This window comes from Heterodontus francisci, chromosome 3 (assembly GCF_036365525.1).
Source record: "Heterodontus francisci isolate sHetFra1 chromosome 3, sHetFra1.hap1, whole genome shotgun sequence".
Classification (NCBI taxonomy): Eukaryota; Metazoa; Chordata; class Chondrichthyes; order Heterodontiformes; family Heterodontidae; genus Heterodontus; species Heterodontus francisci.
In genome coordinates, this window is record NC_090373.1 from 110,054,839 (window position 1) to 110,076,582 (window position 21,744).

General features: G+C 46.2%; 1 protein-coding gene across 3 annotated transcripts in view; it reads left to right on the forward strand.

Annotated features, from left to right (window-relative positions):
• Positions 1-21,744, forward strand: part of fam184ab (family with sequence similarity 184 member Ab) — a 228,215-nt gene that overhangs the window by 39,276 nt on the left and 167,195 nt on the right. The gene's annotated exons all lie outside the window — the stretch shown is intronic.

The window sequence follows — 21,744 nt, forward strand, 5'->3', positions numbered from 1 at the left end:
ATCTCTCCTCCTCCTCCTCCACCCCCCCCGCATCTCTCCTCCTCCTCCTCCACCCCCCCCCGCATCTCTCCTCCTCCTCCTCCACCCCCCCCGCATCTCTCCTCCTCCTCCTCCTCCACCCCCCCCGCATCTCTCCTCCTCCTCCTCCTCCTCCACCCCCCCCGCATCTCTCCTCCTCCTCCTCCTCCTCCACCCCCCCCCGCATCTCTCCTCCTCCTCCTCCTCCTCCACCCCCCCCGCATCTCTCCTCCTCCTCCTCCTCCTCCACCCCCCCCGCATCTCTCCTCCTCCTCCTCCTCCTCCTCCACCCCCCCCGCATCTCTCCTCCTCCTCCTCCTCCTCCACCCCCCCCGCATCTCTCCTCCTCCTCCTCCACCCCCCCGCATCTCTCCTCCTCCTCCTCCACCCCCCCCGCATCTCTCTCTTTTTCCCCCCCCTCGCCACCTCCCCCTACCCCCCCTACCTCCACCACAGTTGAGTATCTGAAGTGCAGTTGCAAAGTCAGGGACATAGCATCCAAAACAAAACCTCAACGATTCTGGTTTTAATTATTGAGAATTTTTATTAAGTTCATTAAGCATCTGAGGAACTGCTGTGCATGGATACCTGAGTGTTGTGTCCAGCATTCCCGTGAGACAGACAGGCCGAGTTTCTGCTATGCACAGCTGAAGAGATTGTTCCTGGAGAGCCTTGTGGTGAATGAACGCTTGGCTCTCTTTTCAGTACTGTATTGTCCATGTGAAGAAGGCAAAGTCACAAGAGTTTGAGCTCAGTCTATTCTTGGTGAATGTTCCCCAAGCGCATCCCAATGTGCATTCCCAATTCATCCATAAATGCAATGTTCCTTTCCACATCGTGACAAGCTCCGCAGCATGATCCAGTTGCCTTCGTTGCTTGAATGCTGACCTTAAGTCTCAAGGATTGTTTTCTCGACGGCATGTTTTACATGAAAAGAAATAAAGCAAATCAGAGTCAGAGCTTGCCTCCCTCCATCCACTGAAATTACTGTTGTGCACACCTTTTTAAGTTCTGCAGTGAAGGCACCAATTGATAACGTCGCCAATGAAGCACTTATTACCCACCTCAGATGCAGGAATCAGCACATCCTTGCGTCCTCTCCTGCACTGCCTCCTTTGCTTGAATGCCGTCCTTAAGTCTCAAGGATTGTTCTCTCAAGGGCACGTTTTACATGAAAAGAAATAAGGAAAGAACAGGAGTGTCAGAGCTTCCCTCCCTCCAATGAAATTACTGTTGCGCATGCTTTATGCTCTGCAGGATAGGCATGTACTGATTACACCGCCAATGAATCACTTAGTACCCACCTCAGCTGTAGGAGTCAGGATGATGTTACTGCCCCTATCTCGTGATGGTTCAATGCTGCTCTCAGGGAAAACATGAATGATGTGAGAGTGCTGGAAAAAGAAGCACATTTCTTTTGGACTATGAACATAAAGCAGGTCATAGCCCAGCTGTTCCCTGCTAGTGGTCATGCTACTCCTGCACCTTCCCATACGCTCCCATTTAATCGTGCCTACTACTATCAGCATCACCTTCCATTTCTTTCACTCTTACCTACCTTTGCCTTAAAGCAACACTGAGGATGGAGAATGGTGTGGCTGCACTCCGACCTCACGAGTTGTGTACGCAGCAAGAGCATTCACATTTGTGCTACCACTGGACACGGCATGAGGTGGCTGTGTGTCCATGTGCACTGCTCAGATGGGTGCAGGAACAGGTGGCTGTGTGTCCATGTGCACTGCTCGGATGGGTGCAGGAACAGGTGGCTGTGTGTCCATGTGCACTGCTCGGATGGGTGCAGGAACAGGTGGCTGTGTAACTGAACAGCAAGGAGAGGGTACCGCAGGTGGGGGAAGTGGAGCTTTAAACAGGCAGGCATATGTTTAGGAAGTTCAGGAAGGCTATTAAGGGACCACACCGGATACATGAGATGAGATAAGAAATACAGAATGCACTCCATTGAAACGTTACAAAAACGAAAGTGACCGTTTAGATGGAAGGTTGTTCGCTGGACTGCAGCACATGTACTGCCTGCACACAGCAACTTACAACAGTGACTGGAGCACATGCAGTGCCCCAGACAATGGAAATGTTTTCAGAGCAACTTACCTTGGAACAATCTCCTCTGTCTAATAAAAATGAAGCAAATCTCCAAAACGACTAAATAATTGAGATAAAATGTGAGAAAATGCCCGACGAAACCTCTCCTCCTTCCACTTTCAAAAACTCGCGCCGAAGCTTTGACGCATGCGTGAATATCGGAAGATTGACGCATGTGTGAATATCGGAAGATTGACGCATGTGTGAATATCCGGTGGTGTTGCATGAAGCGCATGCGCAGAGGCCAACCTGGCGCGTTGCCCGAGGAAGACGACGTAACACGATGACGTCACCAGCGCATGCGCAAACGGGTCCTGGCAAGCCGGAACGCAGCGCATGCGCAGAGAGCAGGAGACCGTCTGCGCATGTGCGCACCGCGGCGCAGCCTGATGACATCGGCGCTGGCCAGCGTTGTCAGGAATCACTTTAAAATAGAAATGGGGTGGAGGAACGTGGAGGGAGTGGGTGGGGTGGTAAGCAATAGAAGCAGATGTCACCATACACGTTTGTTAATGCCTAGAAGTAACACCTAATGTCATAAAATCGTCACTATTTCTAGTGACTTCCAATAGAAATTAGATCTTGCGCTTAACTCTACCTCACCCTTACCTGCATTTGTGGTGTTAGACTGCTTGTTCAACATTCAGTCCTGGAGGAACAGCAATTTTTTCCAATTCACAGAATCAGAATCACAGAATAATACAGTGCGGAAGAGGCCCTTCGGCCCATCGAGTCTGCACCTATGCATTAAAACACCTGACCTGTCTACCTAATCCCATTTGCCAGCACTTGGCACATAGTCTTGAATGTTATGATGTGCCAAGTGCTCATCCAGGTACTTTTTAAAGGACGTGAGGCAGCCTGCCTCTACCACCCTCCCAGGCAGGACATTCCAGACCGTCACCACCCTTTGGGTAAAAAAGTTCTTCCTCAAATCCCCCTTAAACCTCCTGCCCCTCACCTTAAACTTGTGACTCCTCGTAACTGACCCTTCAACTAAGGGGAACAGCTGCTCCCTATCCACCCTGTCCATGCCCCTCATAATCTTGTATACCTCTATCAGATCACCCCTCAGTCTTCTCTGCTCCAGTGAAAACAACCCAAGCCTATCCAACCTCTTCATACCTTAAATGTTCCATCCCAGGCAACATCCTGGTGAATCACCTCTGCACCCCCTCCAATGCAATCACATCCTTCCTATAATGTGGCGACCAGCATTGCACACAGTACTCCAGCTGTGGTCTTACCAAAGTTCTGTACAACTCCAACATGACCTCCCTCCTTTTGTAATCTATGCCTCGATTGATAAAGGGAAATGTCCCATATGCCTTTTTCACCACCCTATTAACCTGCCCTTCTGCCTTCAGAGATCTATGGACAAACACACCAAGGTCCCTTTGTTCCTCAGAACTTCCCAGTGTCAGGCCATTCATTGAATACTTCCGTGTCACATTACTCCTTCCAAAGTGTACCACCTCACACTTTTCAGCGTTAAATTCCATCTGTCACTTTTCTGCCCATTTGACCATCCCGTCTATATCTTCCTGTAACTTAAGGCACTCCACCTCACTGTTAACCACTCGGCCAATCTTTGTGTCATCCGCGAACTTACTGATCCTATCCCCCACATAGTCATCTATGTCGTTTATATAAATGACAAACAATAGGGGACCCAGCACAGATCCCTGTGGTACGCCACTGGACACTGGCTTCCAGTCACTAAAACAGCCGTCTGTCATCACTCTGTCTCCTACAGCTAAGCCAATTTTGAATCCACCGTATCAAGTTACCTTGTATCCCATGTGCTTTCTTGATAAGTCTCCCATGTGGGACCTTGTCAAAGGCTTTGCTGAAATCCATGAAAACTACATCAACTGCACTACCCTCATCTACACACCTGGTCACACGCTCAAAAAATTCAATCAAATTTGTTAGACATGACCTCCCTCTGACAAAGCCATGCTGACTATTCCTAATCAAATTTTGCCTCTCCAAGTGGAGATAGATTCTCTCCTTCAGAATTTTCTCCAATAGTTTCCCTTCCACTGACATGAGACTCACTGGTCTGCAGTTCCCTGGCTTATCTCTACAACCTTTCTTAAATAGTGGGACCACATTAGCTGTTCTCCAGTCCTCTGGCACCTCCCCCGTGGCCAGAGAGGAATTAAAAATTAGGGTCAGAGCCCCTGCAATCTCCACCCTCGCCTCCCACAGCAATCCTGGGACACAAATCGTCCGGACCTGGAGATTTGTCCACTTTTAAGCCTTCCAAAACCTCCAATACCTTGTCACTCGCTATGACAATTTGCTCAAGAAACTCACAGTCTCTCTCAAGTTCCGTATCTACATCCTCTTTCTCTTGGGTGAAGACAGATGTGAAGTATTCGTTCAACATCCTACCAATGTCCTCTGGCTCCACCCACAAATTTCCCTTTGGTCCCTAATTTCCCTGGTTATCCTCTTTCCATTGGTATACTTAAAGAATATCTTGGGATTTTCCCTACTTTTACCAGCCAGAGCTTTCTCATATCCCCTCTTTGCTCTCCTAATTGCTTTCTTAAGCTCCATCCTACACTTTCTGTACTCCACTAATGCTTCCATTGATTTGCTCTCCTTGTATTTGCTAAAGGCCTCTTTTTTCCTTCTCATCGTACCCTGAATGTTTCTGGTCATCCATGGTTCTCTGGGCTTGTTGCTCCGACCTATTACCTTAGAGGGAACATGTTGGGCCTGTACCCTCCCCATTTCCTTTTTGAATGCCCCCCACTGCTCTTCTGTAGATTTCCCGACAAGTAACTTTCCAGTCTACCTTGGCCAGATCCTGCCTTATTTTACTAAAATTCGCTCTCCCCCAATCCAAAAACCTTTTTTTGCAACTTGTCAATTTCTTTCTCCATAACAAGCTTAAATTGTACCATGTTTGCTATCACCAAAATGTTCCCCCACCAACACATCAACCACCTGTCTGGCTTCATTCACCAGAATTCGGTCCAGCACTGCACCCTCCCTTGTTTAATCCTCTACATATTGAGCTAAAAAGTTCTCCTGTATACATTTTAAGAACTCCATTCCATCTAAGCCCTTAACACGATGACTATCCCAATTAATGTTGGGAAAGTTGAAATCACCTAATATTATTATTATTATTTTTACACACCTCTGAAAATTGCGCACATATTTGCTCCTCAATTTCCCGCTGACTATCTGGGGGTCTATAATGAACACCTAGCAATGTGGCTGTCCCTTTTTTATTCCTAAACTCTACCCATAAAGCTTCATTTGATGCCCCCTCCAAGAAATCATCTCTCCTTACTGCAGTAACTGACTCCTTAACTAATATTGCAGTGCCCCCTCCTCTTTTACCCCCTCCTCTGTCTCGCCTGAAGATTCTATATCCTGGGATATGGAGCTGCCAATCCTGCCCCTCCCTCAACCATGTCTCCGTGATGACTACTATATCACAATTCCACGTGTCAATCATTGCCCTTAACTCATCTGTTTTACCTGCAATACTCCTGGCACTAAAGTAGAGGCCTTCCATCCTGGTCTTACTCCCTTGAAACTTACTTCCGCTGTATTCCCTCTGACTTGTTCGCTTTCCTGTGTTGAGCTGTGTCCCTATTCTGCTAGGAGTCTGCATCCCCTCCCCCTGCCAAATTAGTTTAAACTCTTCCCAACAGCACTAGCAAACCCGCCAGCAAGGATGTTAATCCCCCTCTGGTTCAGATGTAAACCGTCCTGCTTGTACAGGTCCCACCTTCCCCAGAAACGGTCCCAGTGGTCCAGGAATCTAAAACCCTCCGTCCTGCACTAACTCTTAAGCCACGCATTCATCTGTGCTATTCTCCTATTTCTATACTCGCTAGCACGTGGCACGGGTGTAATCCAGAGATGACAACCCGAGAGGTCCTGCTTTTTAGTCTACTGCCTAACTCCCTGAATTCTTGATGCAAGACCTCATCCTTCTTTCTACCTATGCCATTCCTACCAACATGTACCATGACCTCTGCCTTATCACCCTCCCCCTTCAGGATGCCCTGCACCTGTTCAGTGACATCCTGGACCCTGGCACCAGGGAGGCAACACACCATCCTGGAGTCACGTTGACGGCCACAGTAGCGCCTGTCTGTTCCCCTGACTATGGAATCCCCTATTACTATTGCTCTTCCTCTCTTTCCCCCTTTCTGTGCAGACAGGCTGCTTGTGGTGCCAGAAGCTTGGCTCTGTCCACACTCCCTGGAGGAACCAGCCTCATCAGCCTCCAAAATGGAATACTGATTTGCAAGCAGGACCCCAGGGGACTCCTGAACTACCTGCCTGATTCTCTTGGACTGCTTGGTGGTCACCTATTCCCTTCCTTCCTCAAGTCCCTTCAGCTGCGGTGTGACCACCTCTCTGTACGTGCTATCCACAATGCTCTCAGACTCGCGGATGCTCCCCAGTGTTTCCGCCGACGTTCCAGCTCTGAAACCCGAGATTCCAGGAGCTGCAGCTGGACACACTTCCTGCACACACGCTGTCCCAGGGACTGTAAATGTTCCCGGATTTCCAGATGCAGCAAGAGGAGCAAACCATGGCTTCAAGCTCTCCTGCCATGACTAAAGTTTTAAATTTAAAAAGGTTTAGAAGATTATAATTGAAAAAAAACAACTAAGTCTTACTAAAACAATGACTTACAATTTAATCCACTTTGAAAAATACCCACCAGGACTTACTCACCAGTCAACTGTGCTCTTTGGAATTAAGCCATTGTTTTTGGTCCCCGCCACATGCTCTGTTCCCCAACATCAATTTTATCCCCCTCCCTGGCCACTTTCTCAGGCTGAACCAGATGGTTTGCAATCTCTATCCTATTTGACCCTGCACTGAGCATCGGACCCCATATCCTTTCCATCACAAAAACTGGCTACTCCTACTTCTATAACATTGCCCTTCTGCTGCCCTGCCTCATCTTATCTCCTGTTGAAATTCTCATTCATGCTTTTGCTACATCCAGGCTTGTCCAATCCAATTCTTTCCTGGCCAGACTTCCATCTTCCACCCTCCATAAACTTCAGCTCATCCAAAACTCTGTTGGCTGTATTCTGGACTGCATCAGGTGCTGCTCACCCCTGTGCTTGCTGATGCACATTGGCTCCCAGTCCACCAGCACCTCTGTTTTAGCATTCTCATTTTTGTGTTCAAATTCCTTTCTCTGTAGCCTGTCCCTGCCCTAGAACACTCCCAAGAACTTTGGACTCTTGTGTGTCCCCATTCATTTTGGTCCACCATTAGTGATTGTTCCTTCAGGCATCTTGGCCATAAGTTTTATCTGTGGCACTGTCATGTATTATAAGATTGAAGCTTAAGTGCTTAAAACCAAGACACTTCGTTGAAAGAAAAATATAAGGAAGGACAATGTGCTCCCTTTAGCAATTTTATCCAGCATCAATTTTACATATCTGCAGAGAAGTCTTGACAAAACGATAAGAGCCAATGGACAAAAGGATTATTATAGTGATGTGATCAACTTGACAGCGTCTGTTTATAAAGGTAAAATGCATTTGATAGACGCAGAGCTAATTTGAAGAGCAGTGCTATGTTTGGATCAAAATTGTCCTTGAATCATGACGACTATAAATTCGGTTAAAATAGACTATTCATTATCAGCATCTCACTGAAAATAAAATCAGAAAACACACCAACAATGTATTTTTAAAAATTCCATGAAATCATCTACTTGTAATCTAGATTTACCATGTCTAATATGATGTTCATTGCAAAATTCATAATGTTCGAAAACTTGCATCACTGCTGACCTAGATGAGGATCATATATTTTGTGCACATAATCAAATATTTCTGCTGTAATTATTCAAAGAACAAAGAACAGTACAGCACAGGAATAGGCCATTCGGCCATCCAAACCTGCGCCGATCTTGATGCCTGCCTAAACTAAAACCTTCTGCACTTTCGGGAACCGTATCCCTCTATTCTCATCCTATTCATGTATTTGTCAAGATGCCTCTTAAACGCTGCTATCGTACCTGCTTCCACCACCTCCCCCGGCAGCAAGTTCCAGGCACTCACCACCCTCTGTGTAAAGAACTTGCCTTGCACATCCCCTCTAAACTTTGCCCCTCTCACCTTAAACCTATGTCCCCCAGTAACTGACTCTTCCACCCTAGGAAAAAGCTTCTGACTATCCACTCTGTCCATGCCGCTCATAACTTTGTAAACCTTTATCATGTTGCCCCTCCACCTCCGTCGTTCCAGTGAAAACAATCCGAGTTTATCCAACCTCTCCTCATAGCTAATGCCCTCCAGATCAGGCAACATCCTGGTAAACCTCTTCTGTACCCTCTCCAAAGCCTCCACGTCCTTCTGGTAGTGTGGCGACCAGAACTGCACGCAATATTCTAAGTGTGGCCTAACTAAAGTTCTGGACAGCTGCAGCATGACTTGCCAATTTTTATACTCTATGCCCTGACCGATGAAAGCAAGCATGCCGTATGCCTTCTTGACTACCTTATCCACCTCGTTGCCACTTTCAGTGACCTGTGGACCTGTACGCCCAGATCTCTCTGCCTGTCAATACTCCTAAGGGTTCTGCCATTTACTGTATACTTCCCACCTGCATTAGACCTTCCAAAATGCATAACCTCACATTTGTCCGGATTAAACTCCATCTGCCATTTCTCTGCCCAAGTCTCCAACCGATCTATATCCTGCTGTATCCTCTGACAATCCTCATCACTATCCGCAACTCCACCAACCTTTGTGTTGTCCGCAACCTTACTAATCAAACCAGCTACATTTTCCTCCAAATCATTTATATATACTACAAACAGCAAAGGTCCCAGCACTGATCCCTGCGGAACACCACTAGTCACAGCCCTCCATTCAGAAAAGCACCCTTCCACTGCTACCCTCTGTCTTCTATGACAGAGCCAGTTCTGTATCCATCTTGCCAGCTCACCTCTGATCCCGTGTGACTTCACCTTTTGTACCAGTCTGCCATGAGGGACCTTGTCAAAGGCTTTACTGAAGTCCATATAGATAACATCCACTGCCATTCCTTCATCAATCATCTTCGTCACTTCCTCAAAAAACTCAATCAAATTAGTGAGACATGACTTCCCCTTCACAAACCTATGCTGCCTCTCGCTAATAAGTTCGTTTGTTTCCAAATGGGAGTAAATCCTGATCCGAAGAATCCTCTCTAATAATTTCCCTACCACTGACGTAAGACTCACTGGCCTCTAATTTCCTGGATTATCCTTGCTACCCTTCTTAAACAAAGGAACAACACTGGCTATTTTCCAGTCCTCTGGGACCTCACCTGTAGCCAATGAGGATGCAAAGATTTCTGTCAAGGCCCCAGCAATTTCTTCCCATGTCTCCCTCAGTATTCTGGGGTAGATCCCATCAGGCCCTGGGGACTTATCTACCTTAATGCTTTGCAAGACACCCAACACCACCTCCTTTTTGATAACGACATGACCCAGACTATCTACACTCCCTTCCCGAGGCTCATCATCCACCAAGTCCTTCTCTTTGGTGAATACTGATGCAAAGTACCCATTAGTACCTCGCCCATTTCCTCTGGCTCCACGCATAGATTCCCTCCTCTGTTCTTGTGGGCCAACCCTTTCAATAGATACCCTCTTGCTCTTTATATACGTATAAAAAACTTTGGGATTTTCCTTAATCCTGTTTGCCAATGACTTTTCATGACCCCCTTTTAGCCCTCCTGACTCCTTGGTTAAGTTCCTTCCAACTGTCTTTCTATTCCTCAAGGTCTTCGTCTGTTCCTAGCCTTCCAGCCCTTATGAATGCTTCCTTTTTCTTTTTGATTAGGCTCACAATATCCCGCGTTATCCAAGGTTTCCAAAACTTGCCAAACTTGTCCTCCACCCTCACAGGAACATGCTGGTCCTGGATTCTAATCAACAGACGTTTGAAAGACTCCCACAAGTCAGATGTTGATTTACCCTCAAACTGCCGCCCCCAATCTAAATTCTTCAGTTCCTGCCTAATATTGTTATAATTAGCCTTCCCCCAATTTAGCACCTTCACCCGAGGACTACTCTTATCCTTATCCACAAGTACCTTAAAACTTATGGAATTATGGTCACTGTTCCCGAAATGCTTCCCGACAGAAACTTCGAGCACCTGGCCAGGCTCATTCCCCAATACCAGGTCCAGTATGGCCCCATCCCTAGTTGGACTATCTACATATTGTTTCAAGAAGCCCTCCTGGATGCTCATTACAAATTCTGCCCCATCCAAGCCCCTCGCACTAAGTGAGTCCCAGTCAATATAGGGGAAGTTAAAATCACCCACCACTGCAACCCTGTTACCTTTACATCTTTCCAAAATCTGTCTACATATCTGCTCCTCTCCTTCCTGCTGGCTGTTGGGAGGCCTGTAGAAAATCCCCAACATGGTGACTGCGCCCTTCCTATTCCTTAGCTCCAGCCATATTGTCTCGCTGCATGACCCCTCCGAGGTGTCCTCCCGCAGTGCAGCTGTGATATTCTCCTTAACCAGTAATGCAACTCCCCCACCCATTTTACATCCCCCTCTATCCCGCCTGAAGCTTCTAAATCCTGGAACATTTAGCTGCCAATCCTGTCCTTCCCTCAACCAAGTCTCTGTAATAGCAGCAACATCATAGTTCCAAGTACTAATCCAAGCTCTGAGTTCATCTGCCTTACCTGTTCTACTTCTCGCATTGAAACAAATGCACTTCAGACCACCAGTCCCGCTGTGCTCAGCAACATCTCCCTGCCTGCTCTTCCTCTTACTCTTACTGGCCTTATTTACTAGTTCCCCCTCATTTATTTCACTTGCTGTCCTACTGTTCTGGTTCCCACCCCCCTGCCACACTAGTTTAAACCCTCCCGAGTGATGCTAGCAAACCTCGCAGCCAGGATATTTGTGCCCCTCCAGTTTAGATGCAACCCGTCCTTCTTGTATGGGTCCCATCTGTTCCTGAAGAGATCCCAATGGTCCAGATATCTGAAACCCTCCCTTCTACACCAGCTGTTCAGCCACGTGTTTAGCTGCACTATCTTCCTATTTCTAGCCTCACTGGCACGTGGCACAGGGAGTAATCCCGAGATTACAACCCCAGAGGTGCTGCCTTTTAACTTTCTACCTAACTTCTTAAACTCCCCCTGCAGGACCTCGTCACTCTTCCTGCCTATGTTGTTGGTACCGATGTGTACCACAACCTCTGGCTGTTCGCCCTCCCCCTTCAGAATGCCCTCTGTCCATTCAGAGACATTCTTGACCCTGGCACCAGGGAGGCAACATACCATCCTGGAGTCTCTCTCACGTCCACAGAAGTGCCTATCTGTGCCCCTGACTATAGAGTCCCCGATAACTATTGCTCTGGCTGCTGCTGTTTTCCCCTGATCGGCCATCCTCCCCAACAGTATCCAAAACGGTATACTTGTTAGAGAGGGGGATAGTCACAGAGGATTTCTGCACTGACTGCCTGCCCCTTCTAGCGGTCACCCATCTATCTGCCTGCACCTTGGGTGTAACCACTGCTCTAAAACTCCTGTCTATGACAGTCTATGCTCCGAAGTGCATCCAGTTGCCGCTCCAACCGATCCATGCGGTCTGTGAGGAGCTGCAACTGGGTACACTTCCTGCAGATGTAGTCGTCTGGAACGCTGGAAGCGTCACGGACCTCCCACATCTCACAGGTGAAGCACTTCACCCCTCTAACTGACATTTCTAGCACTAATTAATACATTAATTTAAAATAAATACTTATTAAATCCTTACCAAATTGTTATAATTTACTATATGGTCCCAAGTGCTAGATTCCTACTATAAATATTAAATGCTAACTAAATACAGTAATCTCCTCCCTCTGGTTTAGTTACTCTACTTAATCAGTTAATTTGGGTTTTAATCAATTTTTATCAATGTTTTATTTTCAAGTTCAGTAAAAATTCCCTCCTAGCCAATCGGGTCACAGCTTTCCTGTGACATCACTTAGTTTTTTTTTACCAGAGGTAAGTTTTTTTGATAATTACCGGTCTGGAATTCCGCCCTCCGAGTCTTCTCCCAGTCAGCTGTGCTCTTTGGAAGCTCTCGGCTCCCCTCACTCTGAGGACAGGTAGGAAATGAAAGGAGCTCCTCACTCCCTGCTCACCGAACTTCCTCAGTTACCAAACCTCCACTATAGCACTCTAATGCAAACAAAGTCAGCACTGTAAGATCGCTCACTTTTATACTGACTGACTCTAGCCCCTGAAAACTGGTTTAAGCCAATTCTCTAATTAACAAGGTGCAGCTGCAAGCAGAGCCTTAGTGAACCCTGTTTAAAATTGGTCTAAAACTCTCCTCCTCCAACCCTAACAGCAACTGTTAAGTTAATCTGCTAAATAAAAGACAGATTCTTCTTTTTCTTTTTCTTTCTTTCTTTTGGGCCTCCTTATCTCGAGAGACAATGGATACGCGCCTGGAGGTGGTCAATGGTTTGTGAAGCAGCGCCTGGAGTTGCTATAAAGGCCAATTCTGGAGTGACAGGCTCTTCCACAGGTGCTGCAGAGAAATTTGTTTGTCGGGGCTGTTGCACAGTTGGCTCTCCCCTTGCGCCTCTGTCTTTTTTCCTGCCAACTACTAAGTCTCTTCGACTCGCCACAATTTAGCCCTGTCTTTATGGCTGCCCGCCAGCTCTGGCGAATGCTGGCAACTGACTCCCACGACTTGTGATCAATGTCACACGATTTCATGTCGCGTTTGCAGACGTCTTTATAGCGGAGACATGGACGGCCGGTGGGTCTGATACCAGTGGCGAGCTCGCTGTACAATGTGTCTTTGGGGATCCTGCCATCTTCCATGCGGCTCACATGGCCAAGCCATCTCAAGCGCCGCTGACTCAGTAGTGTGTATAAGCTGGGGGTGTTGGCCGCTTCAAGGACTTCTGTGTTGGAGATATAGTCCTGCCACCTGATGCCAAGTATTCTCCGAAGGCAGTGAAGATGGAATGAATTGAGACGTCGCTCTTGGCTGGCATACGTTGTCCAGGCCTCGCTGCCGTAGAGCAAGGTACTGAGGACACAGGCCTGATACACTCGGACTTTTGTGTTCCGTGTCAGTGCGCCATTTTCCCACACTCTCTTGGCCAGTCTGGACATAGCAGTGGAAGCCTTACCCATGCGCTTGTTGATTTCTGCATCTAGAGACAGGTTACTGGTGATAGTTGAGCCTAGGTAGGTGAACTCTTGAACCACTTCCAGAGCGTGGTCGCCAATATTGATGGATGGAGCATTTCTGACATCCTGCCCCATGATGTTCGTTTTCTTGAGGCTGATGGTTATGCCAAATTCATTGCAGGCAGACGCAAACCTGTCGATGAGACTCTGCAGGCACTCTTCAGTGTGAGATGTTAAAGCAGCATCGTCAGCAAAGAGGAGTTCTCTGATGAGGACTTTCCGTACTTTGGACTTCGCTCTTAGACGGGCAAGGTTGAGCAACCTGCCCCCTGATCTTGTGTGGAGGAAAATTCCTTCTTCAGAGGATTTGAACGCATGTGAAAGCAGCAGGGAGAAGAAAATCCCAAAAAGTGTGGGTGCGAGAACACAGCCCTGTTTCACACCACTCAGGATAGGAAAGGGCTCTGATGAGGAGCCACCATGTTGAATTGTGCCTTTCATCTTGTCATGGAATGAGGTGATGATACTTAGTAGCTTTGGTGGACATCCGATCTTTTCTAGTAGTCTGAAGAGACCACGTCTGCTGACGAGGTCAAAGGCTTTGGTGAGATCAATGAAAGCAATGTAGAGGGGCATTTGTTGTTCACGGCATTTCTCCTGTATCTGACGAAGGGAGAACAGCATGTCAATGATCGATCTCTCTGCACGAAAGCCACACTGTGCCTCAGGGTAGACGCGCTCGGCCAGCTTCTGGAGCCTGTTCAGAGCGACTCAAGCAAAGACTTTCCCCACTATGCTGAGCAGGGAGATTCCACGGTAGTTGTTGCAGTCACCGCGGTCACCTTTGTTTTTATAGAGGGTGATGATGTTGGCATCGCGCATGTCCTGGGGTACTGCTCCCTCGTCCCAGCACAGGCATAGCAGTTCATGTAGTGCTGAGAGTATAGCAGGCTTGGCACTCTTGATTATTTCAGGGGTAATGCTGTCCTTCCCAGGGGCTTTTCCGCTGGCTAGGGAATCAATGGCATCACTGAGTTCCGATTTGGTTGGCTGTATGTCCAGCTCATCCATGACTGGTAGAGGCTGGGCTGCATTGAGGGCAGTCTCAGTGACAGCATTCTCCCTGGAGTACAGTTCAAGGTAGTGCTCAACCCAGCGGTCCATCTGTTTGCGTTGGTCAGTGATTATGTCCCCCGATTTAGATTTGAGGGGGGCGATCTTCTTGATGGTTGGTCCAAGAGCTCTCTTCATGCCATCATACATTCCTCTGATGTTTCCGGTGTCTGAGGCCAGCTGAATATGACTGCATAGGTGTTGCCAGTCATCGTTTGCGCAATGCCTAGCTGTTCTTTGTGCAGATTAGATTTAAGATATTCCTATGATTCTTTTTTTTCATTGGGTAAAGTGATGGAAGGTCTCCATCTGGAAGTATTTTAGGAAGACCTGTGCTCCAGAACTTGCCGCGCCCCTCGCCAAGCTGTTCCAGTACAGTTACCACACTGGCATCTACCCTGCAATGTGGAAAATTGCCCAGATATGTCCTGTGCACAAACAGCAGGACAAGTCCAACCCGGCCAATTACCGTCCCATCAGTCTACTCTCAATCATCAGTAAAGTGATGGAAGGTGTCATCAACAGTGCCATCAAGCGGCACTTGCTTAGCAATAACCTGCTCAGTGACGCTCAGTTTGGGTTCCGCCAGGGCCACTCAGCACCTGACCTCATTACAGCCTTGGTTCAAACATGGACAAAAGAGCTGAACTCAAGAGGTGGGGTGAGAGTGACTGCCCTTGACATCAAGGCAGCATTTGACCGAGTATGGCATCAAGGAGCCCGAGCAAAACTGAGGTCAGTGCGAATTAGGGGGGAAAACCCTCCGCTGGCTGGAGTCATACCTGGCGCAAAGGAAGATGGTTGTGGTTGTTGGAGGTCAATCATTTAAGCTCCAGGACATCGCTGCAGGACTTCCTTAGTGTCCTAGGCCCAACCATCTTCAGCTGCTTCATCAATAACCTTCCTTCAATCATAAGGTCAGAAGTGGGGATGTTCGCTGATGATTGCACAATGTTCAGCACCATTTGTGACTCCTCAGATACTGAAGCAGTCCATGTAGAAATGCAGCAAGACTTGGACAATATCCAGACTTGGGCTGATAAGTGGCAAGTAACATTCGTACCACACAAGTGCCAGGCAATGACCATCTCCAACAAGAGAGAATCTAACCATCTCCCCTTGACATTCAATGGCATTACTATCGCTGAATCTCCCACCATCAACATCTGAGGGTCTACCATTGACCAGAAACTGAACTGGAGTAGCCATATAAATACTGTGGCTACAAGAGCAGGTCAGAGGCGAGGAATCCTGTGGCGAGTAACTTACCTCCTGACTCCCCAAAGCCTGTCCACCATCTACAAGGCACAAGTCAGGAGTGTGATGAAGTACTCTCCATTTGCCTGGATGGGTGCAGCTCCAACAACACTGAAGAAGCTCGATACCATCCAGGACAAAGCAGCCCGCTTGATTGGCACCCATCTACAAACATTCACTCCCTCCACTTCCGACGCACAGTGGCAGCAGTGTGTTCCATCTACAAAATGCACTGCAGCAACGCACCAAGGCTCCTTGGACAGCACCTTCCAAACCTGCGACCGCTACCAACTAGAAGGACAAGGGCAGCAAATGCATGGGAACAGCACCACCTGCAAGTTCCCCTCCAAGTCTCACACCTTCCTGACTTGGAACTATATCGCCGTTCCTTCACTGTCGCTGGGTCAAAATCCTGGAACTCCCTTCCTAACAGCACTGTGGGTGTACCTACCCCATGTGGACTGCAGCGGTTCAAGAAGGCAGCTCACCACCACCTTCTTAAGGGCAATTAAGGATGGGCAATAAATGCTGGCCTGGCCAGCGACGCCCACATCCCATGAATGAATTAAAAAAAACAGTCGGAGCAGATGTGACTAAAATCTTTGTAGCTCATTAATAGAGTGTAATACCAGATAATTTGAAAATGGCTTGTGTTTTTTTTTAAAGGTTGGATATGTGCCCTTTGGAGTTATATGCCAGTTAGCCTGATATTTGTATCTGTTTTAGGAAAATTAATCAGGAAGTTTGAGAGCATTTCACAACAAGTAATTCACTACTTTTTAAGCCAGTCTGTCATTATGTGAAGTACACCATACTTAAGTGGATCTGTTGACATTCTTTTGAGAGCGCAACAGAACTGGCCATAAGAATAACATAAAAACAAAATACTGCAGATGCTGGAAATCTGAAATAAAAACAAAGTGCTGGAAATACTCAGCATGTCAGGCAGCATCTGTGGAGAGAGAAGCAGAGTTAACATTTCAGATATGTGACCTTTCATATAAGAATAACATGTTGGATGTTAAATAGACTTTTGGAACCCATTTGACCAAGTACTTCAACAGAGACTTATGCATGAAGAGAAAGTTATAAATTCGATAAGAATTTAGGCAAACAATAGGAAACCAAGGGGGGTGGTGAACGATGGTTTTGGACAGCTGTGACCAGAGAGGATGCTAGAATTTCATAATTGTAAATGATTTGCACGAATGTATATGATTAGTGTAAATTTGTAGATAGAAAATTTGTTTTAAGTCCTCCAACAGAAATAATTGGGAGAAATCTGGAGTGTTACGACCAGGTGAGAAAGGTGTCTAGGGATCCCTCTCAGCCTTCACTTGGTCTTACCGTTGCAGAGTTTAATTTTTAAACACCGCATTTTTAGCTTCCCCTTTGGTAAATCCTTGTTCACCACTTTCTAATTATAAGGCAAAAAAACCAGCACAAAAAAGTTTAAAGAAGAAAAGTTGAAATTTATTAAACTTAAACTCTAATTCTGTTGATGCCTACGGATATACAACGCGCCCACACGAGCAGTACACACGATCCATGCGTGAAAATAGAGACAGAAGAGAGCAGAAGAAATAAAGTGGAAAAGTTTGAGGCAATATCTGAAGAGCTTTTGTTATGGGTCTTCAAGATCACTGTAGAGTCCTTGATTGCAGGTAGATCTTGCTTTTCATTGGGGCCCAGTATTCTTTTTAAACCTTATTCACTGCAGGAGACTTTTCTGTCTTTGGGTTCCTGTATCTTCTGTGATTTCAGAGGCTTGTGAGAAAGAGATAGGAGCAGGCAGACAGGAGAGGCTGTGACGAGCCAGCCAGAAGAGATCTTCTCAGTCCAGTAGCATTCTGCTTTCCTGCCCAAACTGTTTGTACAGATTCAAAAAACTCAGGTTGCCCAGCAGATTAGTCATGTGACTATCTGGTTTTACCATACCCATTTATGTATTCGGCCATCTTTGCAGTCAACCTGGAATGCGAGCTCCCCCACCTTCAATGTCCAGTAATCGAAAGTCAAATGTGTCAGGGAATGGTCCTTTTTCCTTTCTGAGTACTGTCTGTTAATATGCAAATGCCTTTCCAACCACGGCTGATCTGTTTAACAAGTCCTTTCTTCACTCCGGTAACAGTTTAAAATCAGTGTTCATGACAATATTCATGTGCCTCATGCTTGGCAGGTGGGGGCCTAGCATGACACTTCCACATCCAGCGGAATGAAATGCAATTTGAGAAAAGCACGTTTCATTAAAAGGGTCGAGAGAAAAATGCAAGATACAGAAAAACATGCATTTCTCTCATTCATTTACAAATCCTAAAACTTACTAAAATTGCCCCTTTTTCTCTTACGTTTGCCCATTTCTATTGCTGCCAAGGTCTTTGTTCCTGCTGAGGGAATTTTTTTTCAGGAGAGTCAGAAGTGGGCGGGGCTATCCTGAACACACATTCATTGCTTTGCTGAGTCATGCAAAGGCTTTTGACATAAGGGATTGGGTCGTTTTCTTTTTTCTGACTGTGGAGGATGATTCTTTGCTAATCTCCCCTTTGTCCCAGAGGACACTCCTGCCTGCAGGTATTTGTGCAGACTCTCTTGCACTCCCCTGTGACACTTCGACTAGGTGAGGTATCACCCTCATGGTTTCTGTGCTCTCTAGAGGTCTTTCTTTGTCTCTTCAGGTTCCTGTAAATGCTGTTAGCAACTCTGGTTGGCTGCTTCTAGTGTCTGTATTTACATAGGAGGATGTGGGGTCTAACTTTTCACATTTTTCGGGGTTGGCTGACTGGACAGTAGGGGTTTTCATCTGGGATTCCTCCCGGACTTCCTTTACCTGCCCTCTTGGTCACTTTCTCCCCTTCTATTTCTAAACTTTTGCCAGCCTTATGCCTGCCTGTCCCCTTTTGTTCTTGGCGGGGCACCCTTACAGTTCACCAGCCCTCTGCTGGAGGGTCCTCCTAACACCGGTACAGGACTTGGGGTGCAGGTTTCACTGTAGGTTGGGGTTTCCCCTCAACCTGGCATATGTGGCAACTCCTGCAGTACTCCACCACATCTTTGAGAGTTTTGGCCAGTCAAACTGCTGTCTTATGCAGGCTTTGGTCTGTCATGTACCGGCATGTACAGCCACTGTAGTCTCGTGGACCCGTCTTAATATTTCTGTCTGGTACCTCTGTGGCATCACTAACTGGTGAACTACTTCTTGCCCTCAGGTCTTTGAGGAGAACTCCATTTCCTCATCAGTTCATTTAAATAGATGTGACCTGTGGAGAAGTGGAACTAGAAAAGACAGTTCACTCCTCCCACCATGGTCGTAACAAGAAACACACACAAATTGGGAAAGGGGGTGGGGGGTGGAAAGAGAGAGACAAACCAAACTGGGGAAAGAGAGAGATCGATAAAAATGGGGAAGGGGAGAAAGAGAGAGAAACACAAATTGGGGAAGGCAATAGGCAAACAGACTGCAGGAAGCAAGAGCGAGAAACATGGAAAGAGAGAGTAGGGGACGAAAGAGAGAAACAGACGGGGGAAGGAGGGGGGGAGAGAGAGAGAAACAGACTGCAGGAAGAGAGCAAGAAACACAGGATATGGAAGAAAGAGAAACAGACTTGGGGAAAGGGAGAGAGAGAAACAAATGGGGAAGGGGAGGGAGGAAGGAACACAAGCTTGGGGAACAGAGAGAACGAGAAACAGATGGGGGGATGGGGAGAGAGAGAAACAGACTGGGGTTAGGGGGAGAGAGACCAACAGGGAAGAAGAGAGAGAGAAACACATTGGGGGAAGGAGAGGGAGTGAGAAAGACTGGGGGAAGGAGAGACAAATACAAACTGGAGGGTTTTGTTTGGTTTTTGTTTTACTTATTTTTATAACTTGCTGTGTATTGTAAAAAGTTATAACATTATATGAAATCTTTAGTTAGAAGTTACTTATATCAGATGTTTTTGTTGAATCAGTGGTATTTACTTGGTGTTTTTCAATGCTGGCAACAATGTAGAAGTAGTTATTTAAACATCACATCCTTAAATCTTTCTATTTCATGTTCTTTCTTTGATTCATAAATTTTGCTATTCATCTCACGATAAAACAGAAAGCAAAAAGTGGGCAAATATCATGTGATCAAATGTCATGTGGTTAAGCATCATGTAGTGTCACTTGAGTGAATGTCATCATGTGCTCAAATGTCACATGATCAAATCTCCAGGAATACTTCAAACCAGAGTTGGAATTCCTACAAGGGCAGCGGATGTCTGGTAATACCAACTACAATTTCCCTTCTTGGTCACACATGCCGACTTGGATATATATGGGCGTTTCTTCATTGTCATGGGGTCAAAATTCCAGAACGCTCTATCTTACAGCATTTTGGGAGCACCATATGGGCAGTAAATAAAGTTGAGTACTAGGCACTGTTGTTGGACATATGATTTTAATACTCAATTGCACAGCATGTGCATGTGTACTTCAACTTTTTTATGCATTTATTGATATGATAAGCCAAAAATCAGTGTGCACAAGTATTTTTGATTGTTGTGTTGCAGGTTTCTACTTACTAGTTATCTGACCACTGTCGGCCGCTTAGGAAATTGACATTTCCTTTTTCTGTAATTTTTGTGGGAAAGGAGGAACATGAAGCTAGCCACAATGTGGCTGCTCTGACACCTTTTTAGCCACATGCATTAATTTTAGTAGAAAATGCTTTACACACAATACAATGCACAATAAGTGTATATTCACTAAACAAACATCTGCCAGCATTCAGTGCAAAACTTTGCAGTCCTTTTTCACCATAATTTGGAATTCTGAACAACCACCAATGTCTTGGAGTGGTGAGGCCTGTACCTTTTTTTTTAATTTCCAGATTTGTTTTAAACTGAAATTAAATTCTCAAACTAGAATTTGTCCTTACATTTTCTGGGTTATTTCTCCAGCTCTCTAGATTACGAGTCCAATAACACAGTCATTGCACGATTGTACACAAATATGATGTGATGAGAACTGTACGGAATACTCTGGTTGTAATCTTACTTGGCAACATAACCCAGCATCCTATTTTCTTTAAAGTAAAAGCAAAATACTGCAGATGCTGGAAATCTGAAATAAAAACAATAAATACTGGAAATACTCAGCGGGTCGGACAGCATCGGTGGAGAGAGAAGCAGAGTTAATGTTTCAGATCAGTGACCTTTCATCAGAACTGGCAAAGGTTAGAAATGTAATAGGTTTTAAGCAAATAAAGCGGGGGTGGGGCAAAAGATAACACAAGGGAAGGTGCTGATAGGACAGAGGGTCACATAGAATAACCAGAAGGTCATGGAACAAAGGCATGCCTCCATCTCTGTCCTGGGATTGCTGCAGTGTTCCAGTGAACATCAACGCAAGCTCGAGGGGCAGCATCCCATTTACTGATTAGGCACGCTGCAGCCTACTGGACTGAACATTGAGTTCAATAATTTCAGGGAATGACTGCACCCCCCCCCCCCTTTTATTTTTATTTTTATTCTTCTTTATTTTTATTTTATATTTTATTTTAGTTTGTTTCATTGTTCATTTTTTTTTACCATGTGTCTGCCCACTTTTATCATGTTTGTACTTTTGGCTAGGGCTATTAATTATTCTGTCATTTAACACCCTCTCTGCACTAAAGCTTTGTCTTTCACTGCACCATTAACACACCCTTTGCCTTTGCTCCATGACCTTCTGGTCAGCTATTCTCTGTGATCCTCTGTCCTATCAACACTTTCCCTTGTGTTATCTTTTGCCCCACCCCTGCTTTATTTGCTTAAAATCTATTACATTTCTAACCTTTGCCAGTTCTGAGGTCACTGACCTGAAACGTTCACTCTGTTTTTCTCTCCACTGATGCTGCCAGATGTGATAAAATTGATAAGCCTAACATGTAGGGCAGCATGTAGATGAGAAATAGGAAGGGGTAAGGAGAGATCCTTGGGGGTGGTGTGGGAGACTCCAGAAGTAACGGTGCATGAGTGGGCGAGAAACCATTGCAAAATATTTTCTGGATAGATAAGAATGGAACCAGGTGAGAGCAGTCCCGCTCAACGAGACAAAGGAGGCAAAACGTTGGAAGAGGATGGTAGGGTGAACCG